The following is a 19,799-nucleotide window of genomic DNA, read 5'->3' as shown; positions in this document are numbered from 1 at the left end:
GTGGGATGGCGGATTACTGACATCAGGTCTGGCTCCAACTGGGTACACAGTTTCCTGGATTGTGGCACAGTCAAACCTGTAGGTGAATATCAAATGTCGCTCCTCCATTGTCGACAGGTCCACCAACGGTCCGTACACTGGAGGATGCCCCCATCTCCTCACATGTCCCAGCGGACGGTGCCTTTGAAAGACAACAGCGAGCACAGTCAAACAATTCAGAGGTACGTACCCACAGTTTACACAGAACACCAATCATACACAAAAGGTGGCCTGTATGTGTGTTGAGACTAGGCCTAGGTATGTGTGACGCAGTTGAAAATGAGGCCATATGGGCCCCTGAAATGGCGGCTGCCTGACCTGTAAAGTGGGACAATGGGATGTGAGGTAACTGCGCTGGAGTTGTACATCGTCGCGGTAAGCGGTCGGAGACCGCGGTTCAATGCTGCATTGGTTAACATTGGACCCTATGGGTCCCAGGAGCCAATGAAGATGTACGCCGGCGGTGATGGTACGCATTTTCTATCTGTTCAATCACTCGATACCTGACCTTCTACAGGAGAGGACCTACACTGCAAGTGCTGCTGTGACCTCGGTCTGGAAGAGACAATGGCTCGTGCGTCTGGGGAAAGGGCCCCTGCCTTCACATCGGAGTAGTTGGAGAAGCTCGTGGGTCCTCCCCCAGTACACGCTACTCTACGGTCCTCCAGACAAACAGGTAAGTACACAGGGAGCATGTTGTATGGGCTATGCCTGTGTGGAGAGGGCTGGATGAAAGAAGGAAGGGGGCAGAGTGCTGCGTGCATGAAAGACGGTGAATGCATGTGCCACATGGCAAGGGTAGGGATGGGGGCCAATCACTTTGACGGTGCAGTTGGTAATGACTTCTCTTCTTCCTCTGTACATTTCATGTAGATCAGCGCCCACCAGAAGAAAGATACATGGCGTGCCATCGCCAAGGACGTCCGGACCTTGGGGGTCTACCACAGACGGAGCACCCACTGCCGGAAAAGATGGGAGGACATTCGCCGCTGGTGCAAGAAGACGGCGGAGGCCATGTGGCACCCCAGCCCACCTCTGTAGACTGCCAAGTACAGCTATTCATGCCCCTTTGTCATCTATGTGTGCATATGTCGTCCATAGGCTTGTAGGCCATTTCCCAGTAATTGAACAGTGGAGCCCAAGAGCGCGGCATAGTGCAGGGGGCTTCTGTGTCTGTCTTGTCCGCCAACGGTAGTGGTAATCTATGCACTCAACATGTCTTTCTTCTGTCGTACCCCCTTTTTGTGTTCTCCCTGTTCTTGTGTGCATTAGCATCATCAGGCGGAGGAGCAGTGGCACCGAAGCAGGAGGGAGCTGCATCCCACATGGCCCTGAAGGGCGCGACTACGGACTCGGAATTCACCAGTGGGACGGAGGGCGAGGGGAGCTTCACGGCGGGGACAGAAGCTGACACCAGCGACATGGACACGTCCTCTGATGGGAGCTCCCTTGTGGTGGCGGCAACATCTGTGCCCCCCGCATCTACAGGTACAGCCGCCACCCCCCCTATTAGCACCACCCTTCCAGCAGCCCCTCTGCCTTCGCCCCGTGCCCGCTCACCCAGGAGGGTGGGCATCACCTTTGCCCCAGGCATCTCAGCCCCTTCCCCAGTCACCCCTGCTGCCCTCAGTGAGGAGGCCATTGACCTCCTCAGGTCCCTCACTGTTGGGCAGTCTACCATTTTGAATGCCATCCAGGGTGTAGAAAGGCAGTTGCAACAAACTAATGCATTCCTGGAGGGCATTCATTCTGGTCAGGTGGCCCTTCACCGAGCTTTTCAAACTCTGGCCTCAGCACTGATGGCAGCCATTGTCCCCGTCTCTAGCCTCCTCCCTCCAACTTCCTCCACCCAGACCCAATCCCCTGTACCTCTGCCTATCCCAAGCACACCATCAGACCAGCCTGCACACACCTCACCACACAAGGGAAGCTCAGGCAAACATAAGCACCACACATCCCACAGGCACTCACGCAAGCAACACACACATGCAGACACACCAACATCCACTGCCTCCACTGTGTCCCCCTCCTCGTCGTCTCCCTCCTCCCTCCCAGTCTCGTCTACACTCACACCTGCATGCACTACCTCCACAGCCACTACGTCCCTCACCAGCACACCCCGCTCACGTGCAGTCACGAGCCCCACTACCATTCACACGTCCTCTGTGTCCTCTCCCAGTGTGTCTGTGACGCCCACTCCCAAGGTACACAAACGCAGCCACTCACCCACCCAACAGCCATCTACCTCACGACAGTCTCCAGCGCATGCACCTTCACCCAAAGTCAGCAAACAAACACCTCCTACAACACCAACCTCTTCCTCCACTCCCAAACCCCCTCCAGCTACCCGTCCCAGTGTGTCCAAAAAACTTTTCCTGCCCACCCTTGACCTTTTTCCCACATCTCTCCCACCCCGTCCATCTCATAGGTCCTGAAGTAGCACCTCAGCCAAAGCATCTCCAGGACCAGTGGTGCCTGTAGTCACCGGTATGTGGAGTGCACCGGCCACCAGGACGGCCAGTGTGGCATGGAGCCACAGCACAGACAGTCCCCCACCTGCGAAGCATCAGAAGTTGGCCAGTGCCCGGCGGGAGAGGGGGAAGACTCCAGCCACCAGAGCCGCTCCCAGGGGTCCCGGTGGGAGTGTGGAGTCAGCTGTGACACCTTCCAAGGTGGGGAAGGGCCACAAGAAACCCGGCAAGTCTGGGAAGAGCTGCACGTCGGAGAAGACCGCCATCATCCCCGCTGCCCAGGAGGCCACCGCCAGTCCCAGCACAGCTGCCCAGGAGGCCACCGCCAGCCCCAGCCCAGCTGCCCAGGAGGCTACCGCCAGCCCCAGCCCAGCTGCCCAGGAGGCCACCGCCAGCCCCAGTGCAGCTGCCCAGGAGGCCACCGCCAGCCGCAGCCCAGCTGCCCAGCAGGCCACCGCCAGCCCCAGCACAGCTGCCCAGGAGGCCAGCACCGGCCCCGCTGGGCCATGAAGGACCGCCAGCAAAATCCCCGCTGGGCCAGGTAGGACCGCCAGCAAAAACCCCGCTGGGCCATGAAGGATCGCCAGCAAATGCCCCGCTGGGCCATGAAAGACCTCCGTCTCAAGCACTGCTGAACAGGGCACCGCTAACTCAAGCACCACTGAACAGGGCACCGCCGTCTCAAGCACCGCTGAACAGGGCACGGCCAACTCAAGCACCGCTGAACAGGGCACCGCCGTCTCAAGTACCGCTGAACATGGCACCGCCAACTCAAGCACCGCTGAACAGGGCACCGGCGTATCAGGCACCGCTGAACAGGGCACCGCCAACTCAAGCACCGCTGAACATGGCACCGCCAACTCAAGCACCGCTGAACAGGGCACCGCCAACTCAAGCACCGCTGAACAGGGCACCGCCAACTCAAGCACCGCTGAACAGGGCACCGCCGTCTCAAGCACCGCTGAACAGGGCACCGCCAACTCAAGCACCGCTGAACATGGCACCGCCAACTCAAGCACCGCTGAACAGGGCACCGCCGTCTCAAGCACCGCTGAACAGCGCACCGCCAACTCAAGCACCGCTGAACAGGGCACTGCCAACTAAAGCGCCGCTGAACAGGACACCGCCAACTCAAGCACGGCTAGCCCATGAGCGGCAGGGGCACTGACGCAACTGGGTCCGTCACGGGGTGAGTGATGCACTCTTGGACACCAGTCCCCCTCCAGAACCAGTGGAGACTGTCATCCACTACCTCTGTCCTTCACAGGATTAGGCACTCTGGGCACCAGTCCCCCTCCAGAACCAGTGGAGACTGTCATCCACTACCTCTGTCCTAAACAGGATGAAGCACTCTGGGCACCATGCCCCCTCCAGAACCAGTGGTGACTGTTATCCACTTGAGAGACTGTGGCTTTGCACTCCCCAGGATTGAACAGTGGGCAAACCACCCACTGTAGAGACTTGAGAGACTGTGGCTTTGCACTCCCCAGGATTGAACAGTGGGCAAACCACCCACTGTACAGACTTGTGAGACTGTGGCTTGGCACTCCCCAGGATATGGCAGTGGGCAAACCACCCACGGTAGAGACTTGTGGGACTGTGGCTTTGCACTCCCCAGGATTGAACAGTGGGCAAACCACCCACTTGGGAGACTTGAGAGACTGTGGCTTTGCACTCCCCAGGATGTAACAGTGGGCATGTGGCCCCCTTGTGGATTTGGCGTTGTACACTCAAGCGGCTGAGGGGCCCCCCTTTCCCTCTCCCTGAGGTGCCTGTTTTCTTGCTGTCTGATGCCCCTGCAGTGTTCTCTCCGTCATGGTCGGGAATCTTGTGTGGGCCTCGCCCATACCGTGTGGTCCCAGTGTTCCACGGACTTTCTTTGTGCAGTACCTGGACTACTATGCCTGGTATATATTTTGTACATGGTGTATATATATATATATATATATTTCTGCCTACTTGTTTGTAATATATTCCGATGGTTACACACATTTTATTTGGTCTTTGCATTCTTCCGGGGAGGTTTGAGGGGGTGTAACTGTGATGTATTGATATGCATTAGTGTGTGTGTTGTAGTGGGTGAGGGTGGGGGTGAGGGTGGGGGTGTTGCGTGTGTGTCCCCCTGTTTTTTCCCTCCCCACTTCCCTGTGTCGTAGGTGCAGTACTCACCGTGGTCTTCGCCGCCGGCGTTCGTGCTCCTGGTAGAGGAGCAGGAAGACTATCGCATGTAGGATTTGGAGTTCCGGTTCCATGGTGTCCTCGTTCCTCGTGGAGTGTGTAGAGGTGAGCGTTTTCCCTTCGAAATTCCTGTTTCCGCCGTGTTTTTATCCGCGGTGAATATGCCCCAGAAAAGGTGGTGGATTGGCCTGTCATAATAGTGTGGGTGGTACTTTGTCTCCCGCCTGTCTGTTGGCGGTGTCCGCCGCGCTGTTTGTTTGTACCACAGTGGCGGTCAGAGTGTTAAAGAGGCTGTCTTTGTTGGCGGTTTCCACAACAGTCGTAATTGCTATTTTTTTACCGCCGGTCTGCTGGCGGTCTTACCGCCACTTAACACCGTTCGCCAGGGTTGTAATGACCACCTTTGTAACTACTTTTAATTCCAAAGTCGAATTTGCATATACCTTTAATTTAAAAGCAGCCAGCAAGGCAGGCCTGCCTTTAAAATGACACTGGGAACCTCAGCAGTGCACCTATGGGTGGACTACCTATGCTGGGGTCCCTAAACCTACATGCCCTACCGTGTACTAGGGACTTATTGGTAGGTTGACTTAGCCAATTATAATTAGCCTAATTTGCATATCCACTTTACACAGCACGGGCCCTGGGACTGGTAAGCAGTACCCAGGGCACAGCCAAGAGTCAGTAACCATCAGTACCTGTCCAAAAAGTGTGGGGATTACCAGGGCAAAAAGGAGGACTTTCCTACATGTCTCATCTCAGTCTGCAGGTTCTCTCTGTCCAGGATCACTTCAGCGAGCTGGGGCTCCCCCAGGCTTCAGCTCCTTTTCATAGGGGGGCTTGTGCCCAGCGTCTCCCCTGTGTGAGTGTTGTAATGTCCCAGGGTCAGACATCACACAGGGGCTCAATCCCCCCACATACTTGCTGAGGCCTTCGTTCACTGCCCGGCCAGGAGGGAAACTCGCACTGCCACCGGCACCCTGCTTCTCATTCTAGGCCCTTCCAGCCACGCACCGTGAACTCGGCACTCCAACCCTGCTCACGTCCACCCCAGGCACGCCGGGGGGGAGGGACTCCGCCCATGTCATAGGGCCTACGCAGGCTCAGCCACCACCCTATCATTCCTTTCCTCCTCTCCTGTGCCCTTAAAGGTCCAATGCAGCTGTGAGGTTGCTATCTTGTGCGGCGCCGCTAAGGTGGTCCATGGTCGTCTCCGTCGCACCTTGCGTCCATAGATGTGGTCGCCACCAGCCTTGCTTGGTTGGCTCGTGCCCCGCACGTCCTCAGACACCTTCACCCGGTCTCAACACCGGGTTGCAGCACTGTCATTCGCATGATCTTTTGTGAGCCGGTGCGGAGCTTCGCGTTCACGCCACCACATCTTCTGCAACTAGCTCCACCCCCTCAATATGTACCATATGTAATGAGTTAGGGTAAGAATTTTATGGAATGGAATGGCCAACAAGAACTGTGAACTGTATTAAATGTAACCATACTTGCATGTGGATGAAGCAGGATATGGGATGTTGAAATGGACAGACAGAGACCCAGAGGCGTTTTCTAATGAGTTGAGTTATTTGAGAGGCCTTTGCCACATAATTATTGTGAAAGACTGTGCAGGGCCATGTCCCATTGGCAATAAGGAATGTACTGCAAGAGGAACTTAACCAGTTATAAAATAATGGCATAACTGAAGCAGCTGGACTTGCGGGCTCGGTGAGTCCCACAGTTTTATCTAGGGAGTGCAATAAGTGGATTGCTATGTGCATAAACATAAGGGACTTAAACAGCAAAGGTTAGGTGGAGAGGTGACTTTTGCTCAACATGTGACATATTAGCCACCATTGGTGATGGTAAAGTGCTTTCTATCTGGATTTATCTCATGCTTGCTATCAAATAAGGGTACATCCTTCATCAAACCTTTTCCATCCTTTATTTTACCAGAAGGGATAAATAAGAGCTTCATTTGGTTTGGCCTCTGATTCAGCAATAATCCAGCAAACTAAGGATAGATTATTTGCCAAAGAAAAACATGTGGAGTATTTACATGATGAAATTCTGGTTTGAGGAAAGATCAAGATGTACCTGATCAAGTGATGTATAAAATGTTAAGGAAATTAAGTGACACTAGGCTGACTGTTGGAGTGAGCAAGTGATGCTTGCAAGTGGTGGAGTACTTGGAGCATTCGATATCAGGAGATAGATGAGGACAAATAATGAAGCTGGTGGAGGCAACTGAGCGTGTAAAATATCCAGTAATCAAGAAACAACTGCTGCCATTCCCGGCAGAAAGTTACACTAGATTCAGGGGACATTTCTCAGACTTAACACAGGGACTAATGCCAAGTATGAGTGGTTGTTTGCATTTGAGTGTAATAAGAAAAGTGATGTGGCTGTGAGGGTGTTGAAACCATGTGATGTGAATGGCTATGCCATTATTTTTGCAGATGCTAGCAAGTATGGATTATGTACAGTACTAATACAAGAAAGAGTGATGAACAAGTGGTGGCATTTATGTCATATGCACACAAGGGGGCAGGGGACACATAAAGGTAATTGAGAAAGCTTACTGTAGCAACGTTGGGACCACACCTTGATCTTTTCAAGAATATAATTCTTGATTTGTATGATTCATTGAGAGATAAGCCTCAGCATGTTGGTGGGCACTTGGGCAGATTAATTATTTGTGGGGAGGTTTCTTTTAACTAAGAACCAACCACAGAGTGTTAGTAGTTTTCTTCCCACTAAAGGGGTGGGAAGAGCAACTGGCAAGGTGATTATATTATTTGCAAGAGTTTTCATTCAATTTACAATATGTTCCAGGTAGTAAGAACATTAGTGAAGACTATCTGTCTCACCCACTGGTCAAGTAAAAGAGGAAAGCAAGGTATTTGGTAGTAACCTTGTTGGAGGCTTGCAAATATGTGGGTAGTGAGGAAAAGTGGAAGGAATACATGAGTCATGATGCTGAGGTTTAGAAGGTCCAGATTGAGAAAGGTATGGCAAGGGAAATCTTTAAGGAGGTATTGTTATAAGATGGTGTAGGATGAACTAAGGTGAGATAGAGGCTTGCTTTACCATGCCAATAAGATGGTGGTGGCAGGGATGTTAACATGTATGTTATTGAGAAGTTACATGAAGGACATGATGGTATGTCGGGAATTAAAAGGGAGGACAGATGCCACTTTTGGTGATTGAAAGGCAGTATGAGTGATAATTGACATATGTCATACCATAAACCAGCAACACTGTTGATTTGAAGTTATATGGATCATTCTCTATGAGGGTCATTGGAGAGTTTACCATAGTCTTGGTGAACTATTTTTTTAAATGCTCTGAGATGGAACTTGTGAATGTGGTGAATACTGAGACCATGATGGAGTTCCTAAGTGAAATGTTTAGATGGCTTACAGAAGTGGTAACAGAAAATGGTCCCTAGTTCTCCTCTGGCTAATATACATTTCCCTAAGGGAAAATTAAATTAACTCTAGTGATTCAGCATTACTTCATCCCTGAAAAATGTTTTAAATGAGAGTGTAAAATTGATCTTCTGAAGTGAGTTGCAAAGAAAGAAAGACATTATTAAAAAAGTCCATGGAATTATAGGTTGCCACCCCACAGTGTCACTTTAGGTCAAAGTAAGTCATACTACATGAAGCAAGTGAGGGGAAAGGATCAATACATACAAAGAATGTGTAGTGAGTGGCATAAAAGAGTAACTGGTGCAACTCATATAATTTAACACTGGTGTGCTAGAGAGATGAGAAGCCCAGAAGCTGCACAGAGGTACTTCTGCAAATATTGAGTTGAATTGCTCCCATTACTTATCTGCACATATGATCTCTTTCCACTACATGTTAAGAATACTATTTAATTGCTTGTAGTTTCTTCATTTAAGGTAAGAGGATATGTTGTCTTTTGATTTCTGGCAAGAATATGAGTAAGATCCTGGTGAAGTCAATTGCTGCTGATTTAAAATGGCTGTGGAGTGGTAGAGACATATGCAATTTTAATAGAGATGCAACTGATTTCTGTTTTTCCTTTTACTCCTGAGTTAATACACTGGGCAGCTATATCTTCCTTCTCCAACACCAGTTCCCTTACCTACACCCCTCAAGCCCTTCCTTTGAGGTGCATTTATTAGGACAACATGACATTTCCTGAGCCGGCAAAGCACATACCAAACCCACATGCTTGCTTCCTTTTTAGGTCTGGCTGGATAGATCTATTGTCAACTGAACCTTTTGATAAAATATACTTACAATACACTTAAGAATGGGATTTTTTGATCTGTCCCTTCAAACCTTGTTTTTTTTTTACCTGTGTCATTTAGCCATTGTCTTAGGGCATTATAAATCACATTTTGGCTGAGTCCAAACAGGTATTCCTCTCTCGTTTAATTCTGTCTTTTTTCAGTGCTGTCCATGCATTTAACTGCACAAGGGACTATTTTACAACTATAGGCCTTACTTCTGCCAACTCCCTCTCATGTGACTTGCTTTTTGCTTATATTGCATAACACCCATTCTTGGTCTTTATTCCTAGCCTACTTCTTTCCCATATATGCTAATTTCTTACCCCTCCCCACCACACCATCCTGTTCCTCCTGCCCAAATTCCTTGTCTGTTCATCACCCTTTAGGCTGCCAACCTCCCTGCTTCTTGCTCCCTCCCACTCCTCCTTATTTCCCCTGTGTGCTTTTAATTCTCCACAAAACTACCCTCACATATTTTTCTTTCACACCCTTCTTTCCTTCCCTGCCTGCTGCTTGCCCTCCCTCCTAAGCCCACAATCCCCCTCTCATTCCTCAGTTGTTGTTCCTTTCTAGTTTTTTCTTAATAGTGCCATTAGGAACTGTTTTCTTAAATTGTTTTATTTCTTAGCCATGAAAGATAGTCATTGAAGGCTCCCTTGCCTTTTATACAGTCCTCTTCATTTTGTTTCTACATCAAAAAGAGGCTGGTTGGCAACCGAACCTTCATTATATATACACTAGAAGAGCTAAACCGCTGGCTTGCTTCCCACCCAACATGAATTTGAGAAACCAAAACAAGACTGTATAGAAGATAATGAAGCATTCAACACTGACCATCTTTCATTTGTTTGTGTCCCTTTAATATGTATTCGCTTCCCTGATTATAAACCTTTAAACCTAGACCTACTTGTTTTGCCAATACTTGTTTTCTAATAAAATTGGAATAAAAACAGCTTATTTATCACTAATACTTTTGTAAATTATTATTACCATCAATATCACCAATGACATTAGCCATAAATAGTTTTTAATTCAAGAAATATGTGTAGCTCACAACTTAACGGTCCATTAGCCTCTTATGGCTTTGTTGACAGAATTTTGGATATGAACTTTACATACAATTGAAGAAAAGACCAGGAGGAAACTTCAGGGTTAAGAGAGACTAAGATACACCTTGAGGCAGAAAGAGAAGAGGGATGGCTGTACTGTGTAGTCAGATTCTGCTGTGGGGGAGTAACTTTTTTCAGTTCCTGCAAGAGCGTCTTTAGTTTAAGATGGATACCAACCAGGAAGACCAGTAGGATGGCATCTTAGAAAATGCAGGCTCCCCTGTGATGAGAAGCAAAGGACGAAAGGGGCTTTATCATCTTAATGAAGGAGAAAAGACAGAGACTACTGATTCTTGGCTTACAGCCAATAGACATTGAGGGAAGGGAACCCATCAGCTCTAAGCTAATCACAAAGAACTCATCAGAATATACGGAGGAACCTACCTTCTCATTTAGCTACAAAAAAGAAAGCAACAGCTCAGTCAAAAGAGCCTCAGAAGAAAGACAAGGACCTGCCTTGGCTAATGCTTGCTTTCTCACTCTTCTGCCTGCAAGCAAATATGGTAAAATTGGGATTGGCACAGGGGAAGAAAGTAAGATGATATAGGAGTGAAGCCAGGACCTGTCTTGACCAGTGCTCTTGCTGTCCCTCTCCTGCTCACTGTTGGAGCTTGCCCTTTCTCCAGGGCCATCCCAAAACATGTTGACTTCCTCCTCTTATTTTTGTTGGCCCTAGGTCTCTGAGCACATTGCCATTGCAAACCAGCACTAAAGTGCATGTGCTCTCTCCTCTAAACATGGCAGCATTAGCTTATCCCCACATTGGCATATTTATTTTGCTTATAAGCCCCCAGTAAAGTTCATTACATGTGCCGAGGGCCTGTAAATGGCATTGATGGTGAAGGGAGGAGCTAGACACAGCATCACTTACATCTGAATAGGCTATGCCCTGTCCACACACAAAGGGCTTAACAAGGCAGGGAATTACTTGCACTTCAAAGTCTCTGTCTGGATGTTTCTCCCACTTTCCAGGACCAAGGCACCAAGGTATATATACTGGACCTCAGACGGCACCACTTCAGTGCACTTCTCGACCTGTGGATACTCTGCCGCTGTGCACTGCTTCCCTGGTGCATCTCCTCACATCTCTCATCAACAGCAGCCTCCACGATGATGGTGAACCTCTGCATCGCAGCTTCACTGCTTCAGAATCAATGCATCACCTCGACTGCACAACACATCCCCGACTGTGACTTTCACATCAGAAGCCATGTCAGTGGGTTCCTCGGTGGGAACACAATAGGCCTTACACTGTGGCCTCTCTAGAAACGATGCATCGCCTTAGCAGCATGACACATGTTCAACAATGATCAACGCAACACTGCGCAACCAGGATCTGAGATACATTGTTCAGCTGGCCTAAATGGGTCCTTGTAGCTGGGCCTTGTTCCACTGGAGTCAGCCTGAACTTGTGACTTTGTCCAAGTCCTGTGTGACCAGACTTCCGCAATAGTGCTTCTTGGAACTATTTGTACTTAAAACTTTCAAATTTAATATCCCCGGTTCATGGATTTTTTTGTTTTGGTCTTGTTTGATTTAGCAAAATCTACTCTTCTTTCTACCTCTGTTGTGGGCTCCTTTTGTAGTGTGTTTTCACAGTATTACTGTTGAAAGCTTTGCACAAATACTTTACACATTGCCTCTAAGTTAAGCCTGACTAAGCTGTGCCAAGCTACCATGGGAGTACAGTTTATTTTGGGTTTGCTTGTGTCTTATTCTGACAAGGATTGTGTTTGCTGTTTGACCAGGATTCGAACCCCAGTCAACCAAAAAGCCAATTTCCTACACTCACAGACAAGAGAAGAAATGAATCCTGACCTGGATGGGACCTATACTACTGATCCAAAAAAGCTATATATATAACCAAGGGGTGTGGTAAAAGGTCTGGAGGACAAGGGAAAACAAGGGACTTTATACATAGATGATTGCATGATTTCCTAATTTTGAAGCATGGGAATATAATAGATGAATATAATATTCCAAGAAGCAGTATGTATGAGAGAGAAAAATATAATGAAATCTCATATCATGACTTCATCATTACTGCCTTTACTGAAGCAAAATATCATATTATCATGCAGAATGACCATAAACGCCATATCTAATCTATTCCAAAATACACAAAGTATGAAGAGCTAATAACCTCCCCCCCAGCACCAAATACTATTCAACTTAGCCTGCTTCTTTAAGGGTATTCCTGTCTCTTTGATTCGTGCATTGTTTCTGTTACTTTCAAATGGAAGTTACTTGGAGATGAATGATCAAGGCTGGTGTGGGATGAGAGCAGGTGCCCTAAATGTGATTTCTGTTTCTCAAATAGTGACCTGCTGTGGAAATGTACTTTTCCCACCCACACATGAGACAAAAGTAGCAAATTTGTGGCCTTGCATTGCTACTTCGGATGTCAAATTCAACAAGCTGAGCAGACTAAAAGCACTATTGTTTCAAAAACACACAGTGCTTACATCTGCCCATGAAATCTGTGATTTACAAGTAGCAAGGTCATCAGCAGAGATACAATCCCTTTTAAATACTAACTTCCTAAGACATTTCTGTGAATTGTTGAGTCACACTTTTAATGAATCTAACGCCACTCGGATTATACACTTTAAGGCCTTAGGGTCCAGATTTGCAAGTACATTCCAAACTGTTTTTAGAGTCATACTATCAGCCATACACTTGCTTTTTTCAAGGGTTTTTGGAGGCATCCCACTAGCATTGGCATTAATTGACAGTATGCTGCTGTTGCAGCTTTTAATTCACAGTAACTGCCCCATTTCAAGGCAGTAGAGTGATGGAGCTACCACCAGCCCAACTTTGTTGTGACTGTATAATGCTGTACTTTGGAGTATCACGGCTGGGGGAATTGAACGACGACTGGTCCCTCTCCTTTACACCAGTGTTTTGCTGCATGTAGCCTGTCTTCCATTGATTATGGTGACCTTTTGAGAACGTAATGAAAGTGTGTCTGGTTCAACAACACATACTATCTATGGGCATGAATCTGATGATACTCCCATTGAGGATTCAGTCACAGAGTTGTCCTAGGAAACTGCGGTTGCTCCGTGATGCCTTCTATGAGCTACCTTACATGGATGAAGATGCTACAGCTCCAGGAGTCCTTTGATCTGGCACGGAACGCTGCCCCCTTGGCTGTGACTGAGGTTTCAGAGGCCAATGAGGCATACATTATTATATAAACTACACTAAATTGACCCAAGGAAGGTAGAGGGCATTCCAGTCATGATCATCCTGGGACGCGTAGTACATGATAGACATCCATGCTGGTGCTGACTTCTCCGTCTCTCGATAGGATTGCCATCTACACAACAGGCAGACCCCTGCTATTCTATTCATGTATGGGGCTGGGGCTAATCCCTTAGATCAATTATTCTGCTCTCAGATGTAGACTTAGGGTTAGGTATGAACCTCTAGAACATCTAGAACCACACAACATGGCAGGGTTGTTCACCTCCTTCATTTTGATCTTGATGATGGTTAACTTGCTTTGTTCCATCTGCCTAATTATCGCAGCACACAGGGCTTGGCTTGGCAACATGGCTGACAGGCCATAAGCTCACGGCTAGCCAGCTTAAAGATCTTGATTAATCCAGCATTTATACTTAACTCATTGACTCCTTGAAAGGCCATGCACAAGCAAAAACCATAGATACTCACAATGCCTGCTGCAGACAGAGTCCCTCATGCATGAATAAGATGTGCAGCAAGGGTCGTGCTTGGGGCCTACTAGGGGCCAGGACTGTGCTGCATGGCAGCTCACCTTGCAACACCAGCAGTGGCTGCTCAGGACCAGTGCAATAATAGTCAATAAACTGCAGGAGCAGAGGCGACCCAAACAAAAGTGTGTCCTGCCCCGGGCGGCACTAGAGGCCAAAGATGCAGCACACATCAGGAGAAGTGAGGGTGAGCCCAGCAAGGACTGAAAAGCCAATAGTGCCAGGCAGGAGGACAAGAAGGGTGGCGCTGGAGCCCATTTACCCTGTGCACCTGATGACAGTGCCCGGTGAGGGAGAGCCAAAGGCACAGCAGACTGAGCCTTGGAGGGGTTGGCAAGACACATGGTGACCTCTCGCCAGTCTGAGGGAAAAGCACATCTCACCCCACTTCACACTGAGAGCCAGCTGGTGGCTGAGCCCATTCACCTTCGGCAGACCATCCCTTAACATCACCAGTGACTGCTTTGGACTGGAGCTGCAGAAACCAGAGGGCTGTGGAAGGGGGAATGGCTCCCTGGAGGTGCATGTCTGGCCCTGGGAGGCACTTGAGGTACGCGGTGTAGCGTGCTCACTACTCCTGCCCAGTGAAGTGAGGCTACAACTGGCATGTGCTGGAAAGCCGACAGCACCACACAGAAAGAGAAGGAGAGTTGCGCCAGAGCCCTCTGACCAGAAATACCTGATGATGGTACCTGGTGAAAGGGCCCCAGTGGAGACAATAGTACAGAACTTTGAAGGGGCCAAAATCCCCTGTGACAACCCCTCTCCAACTTGAGGGGACCATCAACACACCCTGCAGTGTTCTCTTACCCTGCCCTTGGCTTGGCCTAGTAATTTTCAGTGGCCCCATGCAGGGCATTACTTGGTTTTCTGTAGCCCTGCATGGGAGGCTGTGCTGCCTGTGGGGCAACGTGCTTGGAACAACTCTGGCCCATGGTCTAACAGTGATGTCCTGGGGGCTGACTACATGGGGTCAGCAGAAATGTGGGTGAAGGCTCGACCCACAGAAAACTCCAACTACCTGGTGGCGAGAAGTGACACATCATGGAGTTGGCACTGCAGACCCCAACTGGGCCAGACCCCGGTCTACGAGCAAATTCCCACCAAAGTGCACCACATCCCGAACTGGTCCCAGGTCAACAACAAATGTAGAGGTCCCAGCCACTGCAGTATTAGAGGCATCTGGAACCCCACATCCAGGATGAATGGGAGCAAGTTAAGCACAGCAGGGTACCTGGCTGCATGAGGCACCCTCAGACGGAGAAATACCACACCACAGGGGCAAAGAATCTCCTCCCCCTCGACACTGATCTTGGAAGCCTGACTTTCTCCTCAATAGAGTGGAACAGCAGAACAAGGCGGCAGCTGCCCCAACACTAGCATGTGTTCAGAGACCCTGGCAAATGGGGGAACACAAGACATTGACGCCTGGGAGAGTGAACTACCATCCCCTGGAGTGCACCATGAGTAAGGACAGGCCAGCATGCTCTCACACAGCAAATACCATCACTAAAAATACCATCCCGTGCCTGAATGTTGCACTGTAGACACAGAGGGTAGCTTCCACTGTAGAAACATGGGGTCTATCAGACATTTTCATAGTGGAAAGACTGCATAGAGCACTGATGCCCCACCACCACCAACCAGCCTCCCTCCAGGGTCATCATAGCCAAAATCTTCAATGACACGGACAGCATCCCCTGAGAGGCTCATGAGCAGAACGACCCCCTCTTCAGCAACAGTAAGATAGCCATCTACCTGAACTATACAAAACAGGAAAGGAGCAGCACAACTCTTTTCCCATTATCAAGCAAAAGCTAAGAGTGCTACAGTTACAAAACATGCTCCTGTAACCTGCATGCTGAAAGTCATTTTTCACGTAAAAGCACATTTCTTTGATCATCCAGAGGAGGTGTGGGAATGGCTGAAAGTCTGGAACAAGGCAGCCGTACCCTGATCTGGAAGCAGCCAACAACAGAGCCAGGGTCCAGCCCCCTAGGGGTCCGCCACATCACTGCTCACTATGGGAGGACCCGAACACTCTCCCTCTGTGCTCCTGAAATGTGATGATCAGGGAGGATGGGGCCATGCAGCTATGTACCTCGGAATAACAAGACATTGAACTGAACAATGGTGCACAACCACTTTTTGATGGAACCGAGACCTGGGCCTCGAGTTACACGTGGGACTTTGTACCAGATACCATGGTCTCCCCGGAGGTGGGGAATGGAGCTGACTGACTGGAGATGAAGCATTAATTTAGGGGCTAGTATGATGCATGCCTGGTGGGGTTGAAGGCTGCTGGAAGCTAATATGACTGTGGCATAACTGCAGCACCATATGGTGGTATACTGGACCGCCAGACAACACAGAACCCGAAAAGTCATGATTGTGTGCCTTAAGGATCTAGAAGTAGAGCACATGGACTCACTAGGCGAGAACGGTTGTGACTGGATTGAAGCAGGTATATTGTATGCAAATGTGAGCATCTGGCAAGGTAGTTGGCCGGGGGAGTGTGTTAGCCGGTCCCCGGTGGACAGGCTGGGATGCTGTGAATGTCCTGTCATAAGCAGTGGGTGGGCATAGATATTCAAATGGTTGTACTATGTTTGTCTGTGTGTGGGTGGGAGGTATTCAGTTTGCATTGTTTAATTGTTTGATAGTTGAACAGCAGTTAGCAGCAGAGATGGCGTGGTGGAAGAGAGGAGGCTCACACCAGAAATCAAAGAGGATGCTGGGGGTGTCTTCAGAATCCTGACCAGGAATGTCAGGGGATTAGGAACATACTTTAAGAGGTACAGGATACTCACCTTCTTGAAATCACATAAAATCAATATAGAATGCCCGCAAAAATACACAATTGCTGCACGACTGGCTAAAAAAGGACATGGACAAGTCTTCCACTCCTCATATTCTATATATGCCAGGGACAATCTAACCTGGGTGGCCCCAGGAGTGCTGCTTTTCCTAACATACATGGAGGCCAATGTTGGATGGCAGTATGTCTTGTTACTGGGGACCCCACACATACAGAAATTAACCACTTACTACCCAAATACTGATTACCCTGCCTTCTTCCAGATCATGCAGGTCCCGATAATGCGGGATGACTTCAACTGTGTCCTAGACCACAATTTAGAGAGGATGCTCCCCCCCGAGCAGGCACTAAACCACTTATGACCGCAGCACTTAACAGGCTAGTGTAAAACACGTGCCATTCCATAATGCATAGCACCTTCAGCAGGTTAGATGGTATACTGGTGGTTGGATTCCCATGAACACAAGACATTGAGGTAACACACCTAGTGCACTTCCTATCAGATCACTCCTGTCATGGTCCCCCCTGGGAGAAGGGCTAGTCATACCTTATTCCCCCCTTATGAATGAAATCAGAGATGTTGTTATTTTCTTTTCATCACTGATCCAGTTATAATCACGTTATGCCTTAGAAGCCTTGTGTAACTTGGCAACTCAATTATTAACATAATGGCAAGGTTGAAAGCAAATGTAGACCAATGTTTGTTGTCAAGATAACATCTGAACATCTGGGCCTCACACAGGTAATCCAGGAAGCACATGTCAACTATCTACAACCACCTGGGACTCACCCAGGAAGCATATGACAACTATCGTCAACTGCTGGTTCTTTAATTGATCCTCCTAATGGACAAGAAACAGTTGAGGAACATGTGCAATTACAGTAATGACTACCATGTTCCTCTGTTTTCCCCATGTGTTTCATTGCACCTGGTTTGGGGCGGCTATAAAAACCAGTGTTTCAGACTTAATCCTGCTTAGCCTCATTTAACTTGGAAGCAAAACTTACCTGTCCCCATGTATATGTATATGTAGATGTAGCAAAGGGTTTTACCCATTCTGTGTCTATGGGAAAATGTGTTCGTACATATAGCCCCAAATCCCTTGGTTGCATCTAAAAATGCTGCGGTGGCTCTGCAGGACGGGTCAATCGTCTAGGCTACAGCAAAATAGGTGCGCAGATTAAGGATGGTAGATCTGCCGATGATTAACCCAGAAAGGCATCAGTTGGGAGGGAATAACTTTAGCCAAGATATAATTGTCAATATTTATCATGGAGAGCAGGCGGTAGAAATCACATTTTCACGGGTCCCTAGTTGTTCACCAAACATTCTGCTTCCTTTAACTCTCTCTACAATTCCTTCACATGTCTGTTCCCCAAAGGACAATCTTTGTCCACTTTTTCAAAGGGATTGGTTATACTTTTCTTACCCGCCTGCAAAGTTTGTACTGCTTGTAACTTGTGCATAAGTCTGATTTGTTTGTTGACTCCTGAGAAGAGCTTAATAGCACTTGTTATGCTGTGTATGTTTTGTCATTGGTCATTTTATGGCAATCTTTTTCAGAAATTATGTTTTTTTCTTATAGATGTCTATCACTTAGCAACAATTCAATTTTATGCAATTAGGTTTGAGTATATTAGCGAACCTCAGATACTTATATAGCAGTAGTTGCAATAACGCTTTTCATTTTATCTGCACATCGGAATAGCAATTAATTGTTTTAAACGCTGAATGTTCTGATAACCATCTGCTTACGATTCTCAGTACACAGTAGGCTCTGCTCTTTGTTGCAAAGCTTTTTGTAAATAAAATACCATGCTGTCACAAACCCATTTCTTAATAATCATCATGTAAAAGGACACCAAACATAATCACTTGGGCTTCATAATGGATACCAAAGGAACCCTTAGGTATCCTTTCGACCTATACACTAGAGTTACAGTTAGGAAATTTTAATTATCTGACAACTGATAGATCATGAATTTACACCTTAACCGAAACAATAATTTTCATTAGCAGTTTGTTTATTAATTGTGCAAAGTCAAAGACGTTTTGCGATATGTGAAGGTCTGTGACTTTTACATTCACTAAAGACAGTTACACCACGCACACAAATAGGCTCACAAAAGTCCCTTTATATAGTACATCTATCCAGTTGGTATGCGATATTCACCTGCAGCTCATTTCATTCAGTGAACACTTATGTGGCCCTTTGGATGGTGCTGCACTCCAGCATGTGGAAAGGCTCTGCCGTGCGATGCAAATATACAGATACTGGGAGATTTATGAATGAAAAAAATATTCATTACCCCCTCAACTCTAAAGTCTTCCTACTTCTCTCCTGTAGACGAAAGTATCTATCCACTGGACAGACACTGGACCCTGTACTAGGGTTGATCCAACAGAGGGGAAACCACGCTGGAAGCATTCTCACATAATGTACCACTGACAAAGTCGACGGGTCACTCAAATAATATTTATGTACTTGCATCGACGGATCTGCCAGAGCCTAGTGTTCTCAGTGAAGCAAGAGACCCTCCTGCAAGTCTACCTTATACTCCATAGCATGACCATGAAGAAACAACTCACACAACCTGGAAGCCCTTCGACAACCCCTACCAAACCTACCATTACACTGACTCATGCAAGGACCAGTTTACAAATTGCCATACTAACCACGTCCCAAAACTGCTGGAGATGTGGTGAGAGTGAAATTTGCCTGTGAAATTTGTTGGTGACTCATTAGGAAGGACTGAGTGCACACTAAACTGTACTTGATCACAGAAGTGCAGGAGGTAGTAGGAGAGCTCCGAGGGACTCTACACCCATCATATTATGGATTGAAGGAACACGTGTTACAGAGCTCCTGACACCACGTGCAGTGGCCAGTGTAGTACCTGACTTGGGAGTGGGGGCTCTGAATTGTGGACACCTGACTGCTTCAAGCATGTGGAAATACCATTTAAGCAGCTTAGCCAAACCTCCCTGCTGGAAGACTCAAAGGAGAATAGGTTGCAGCCTGACTTGTCTGTACTTGCCCTGCCATGATGCTTTCTATGACTTGTGTCTGCCAACTACCGGTATGAGGTGCATGTTACAGCTTGGACACTAGGACAGCTAAGAATGGACATATAGATTTCACTGAAATAGGAGATGATTATATTTTTGTCCCCTGCAACACCATCTGAAAT

This window comes from Pleurodeles waltl, chromosome 4_1, assembly GCF_031143425.1.
Source record: "Pleurodeles waltl isolate 20211129_DDA chromosome 4_1, aPleWal1.hap1.20221129, whole genome shotgun sequence".
In the NCBI taxonomy this organism is placed as follows: domain Eukaryota; kingdom Metazoa; phylum Chordata; class Amphibia; order Caudata; family Salamandridae; genus Pleurodeles; species Pleurodeles waltl.
Note: the sequence above shows the minus strand (reverse complement) of the source record.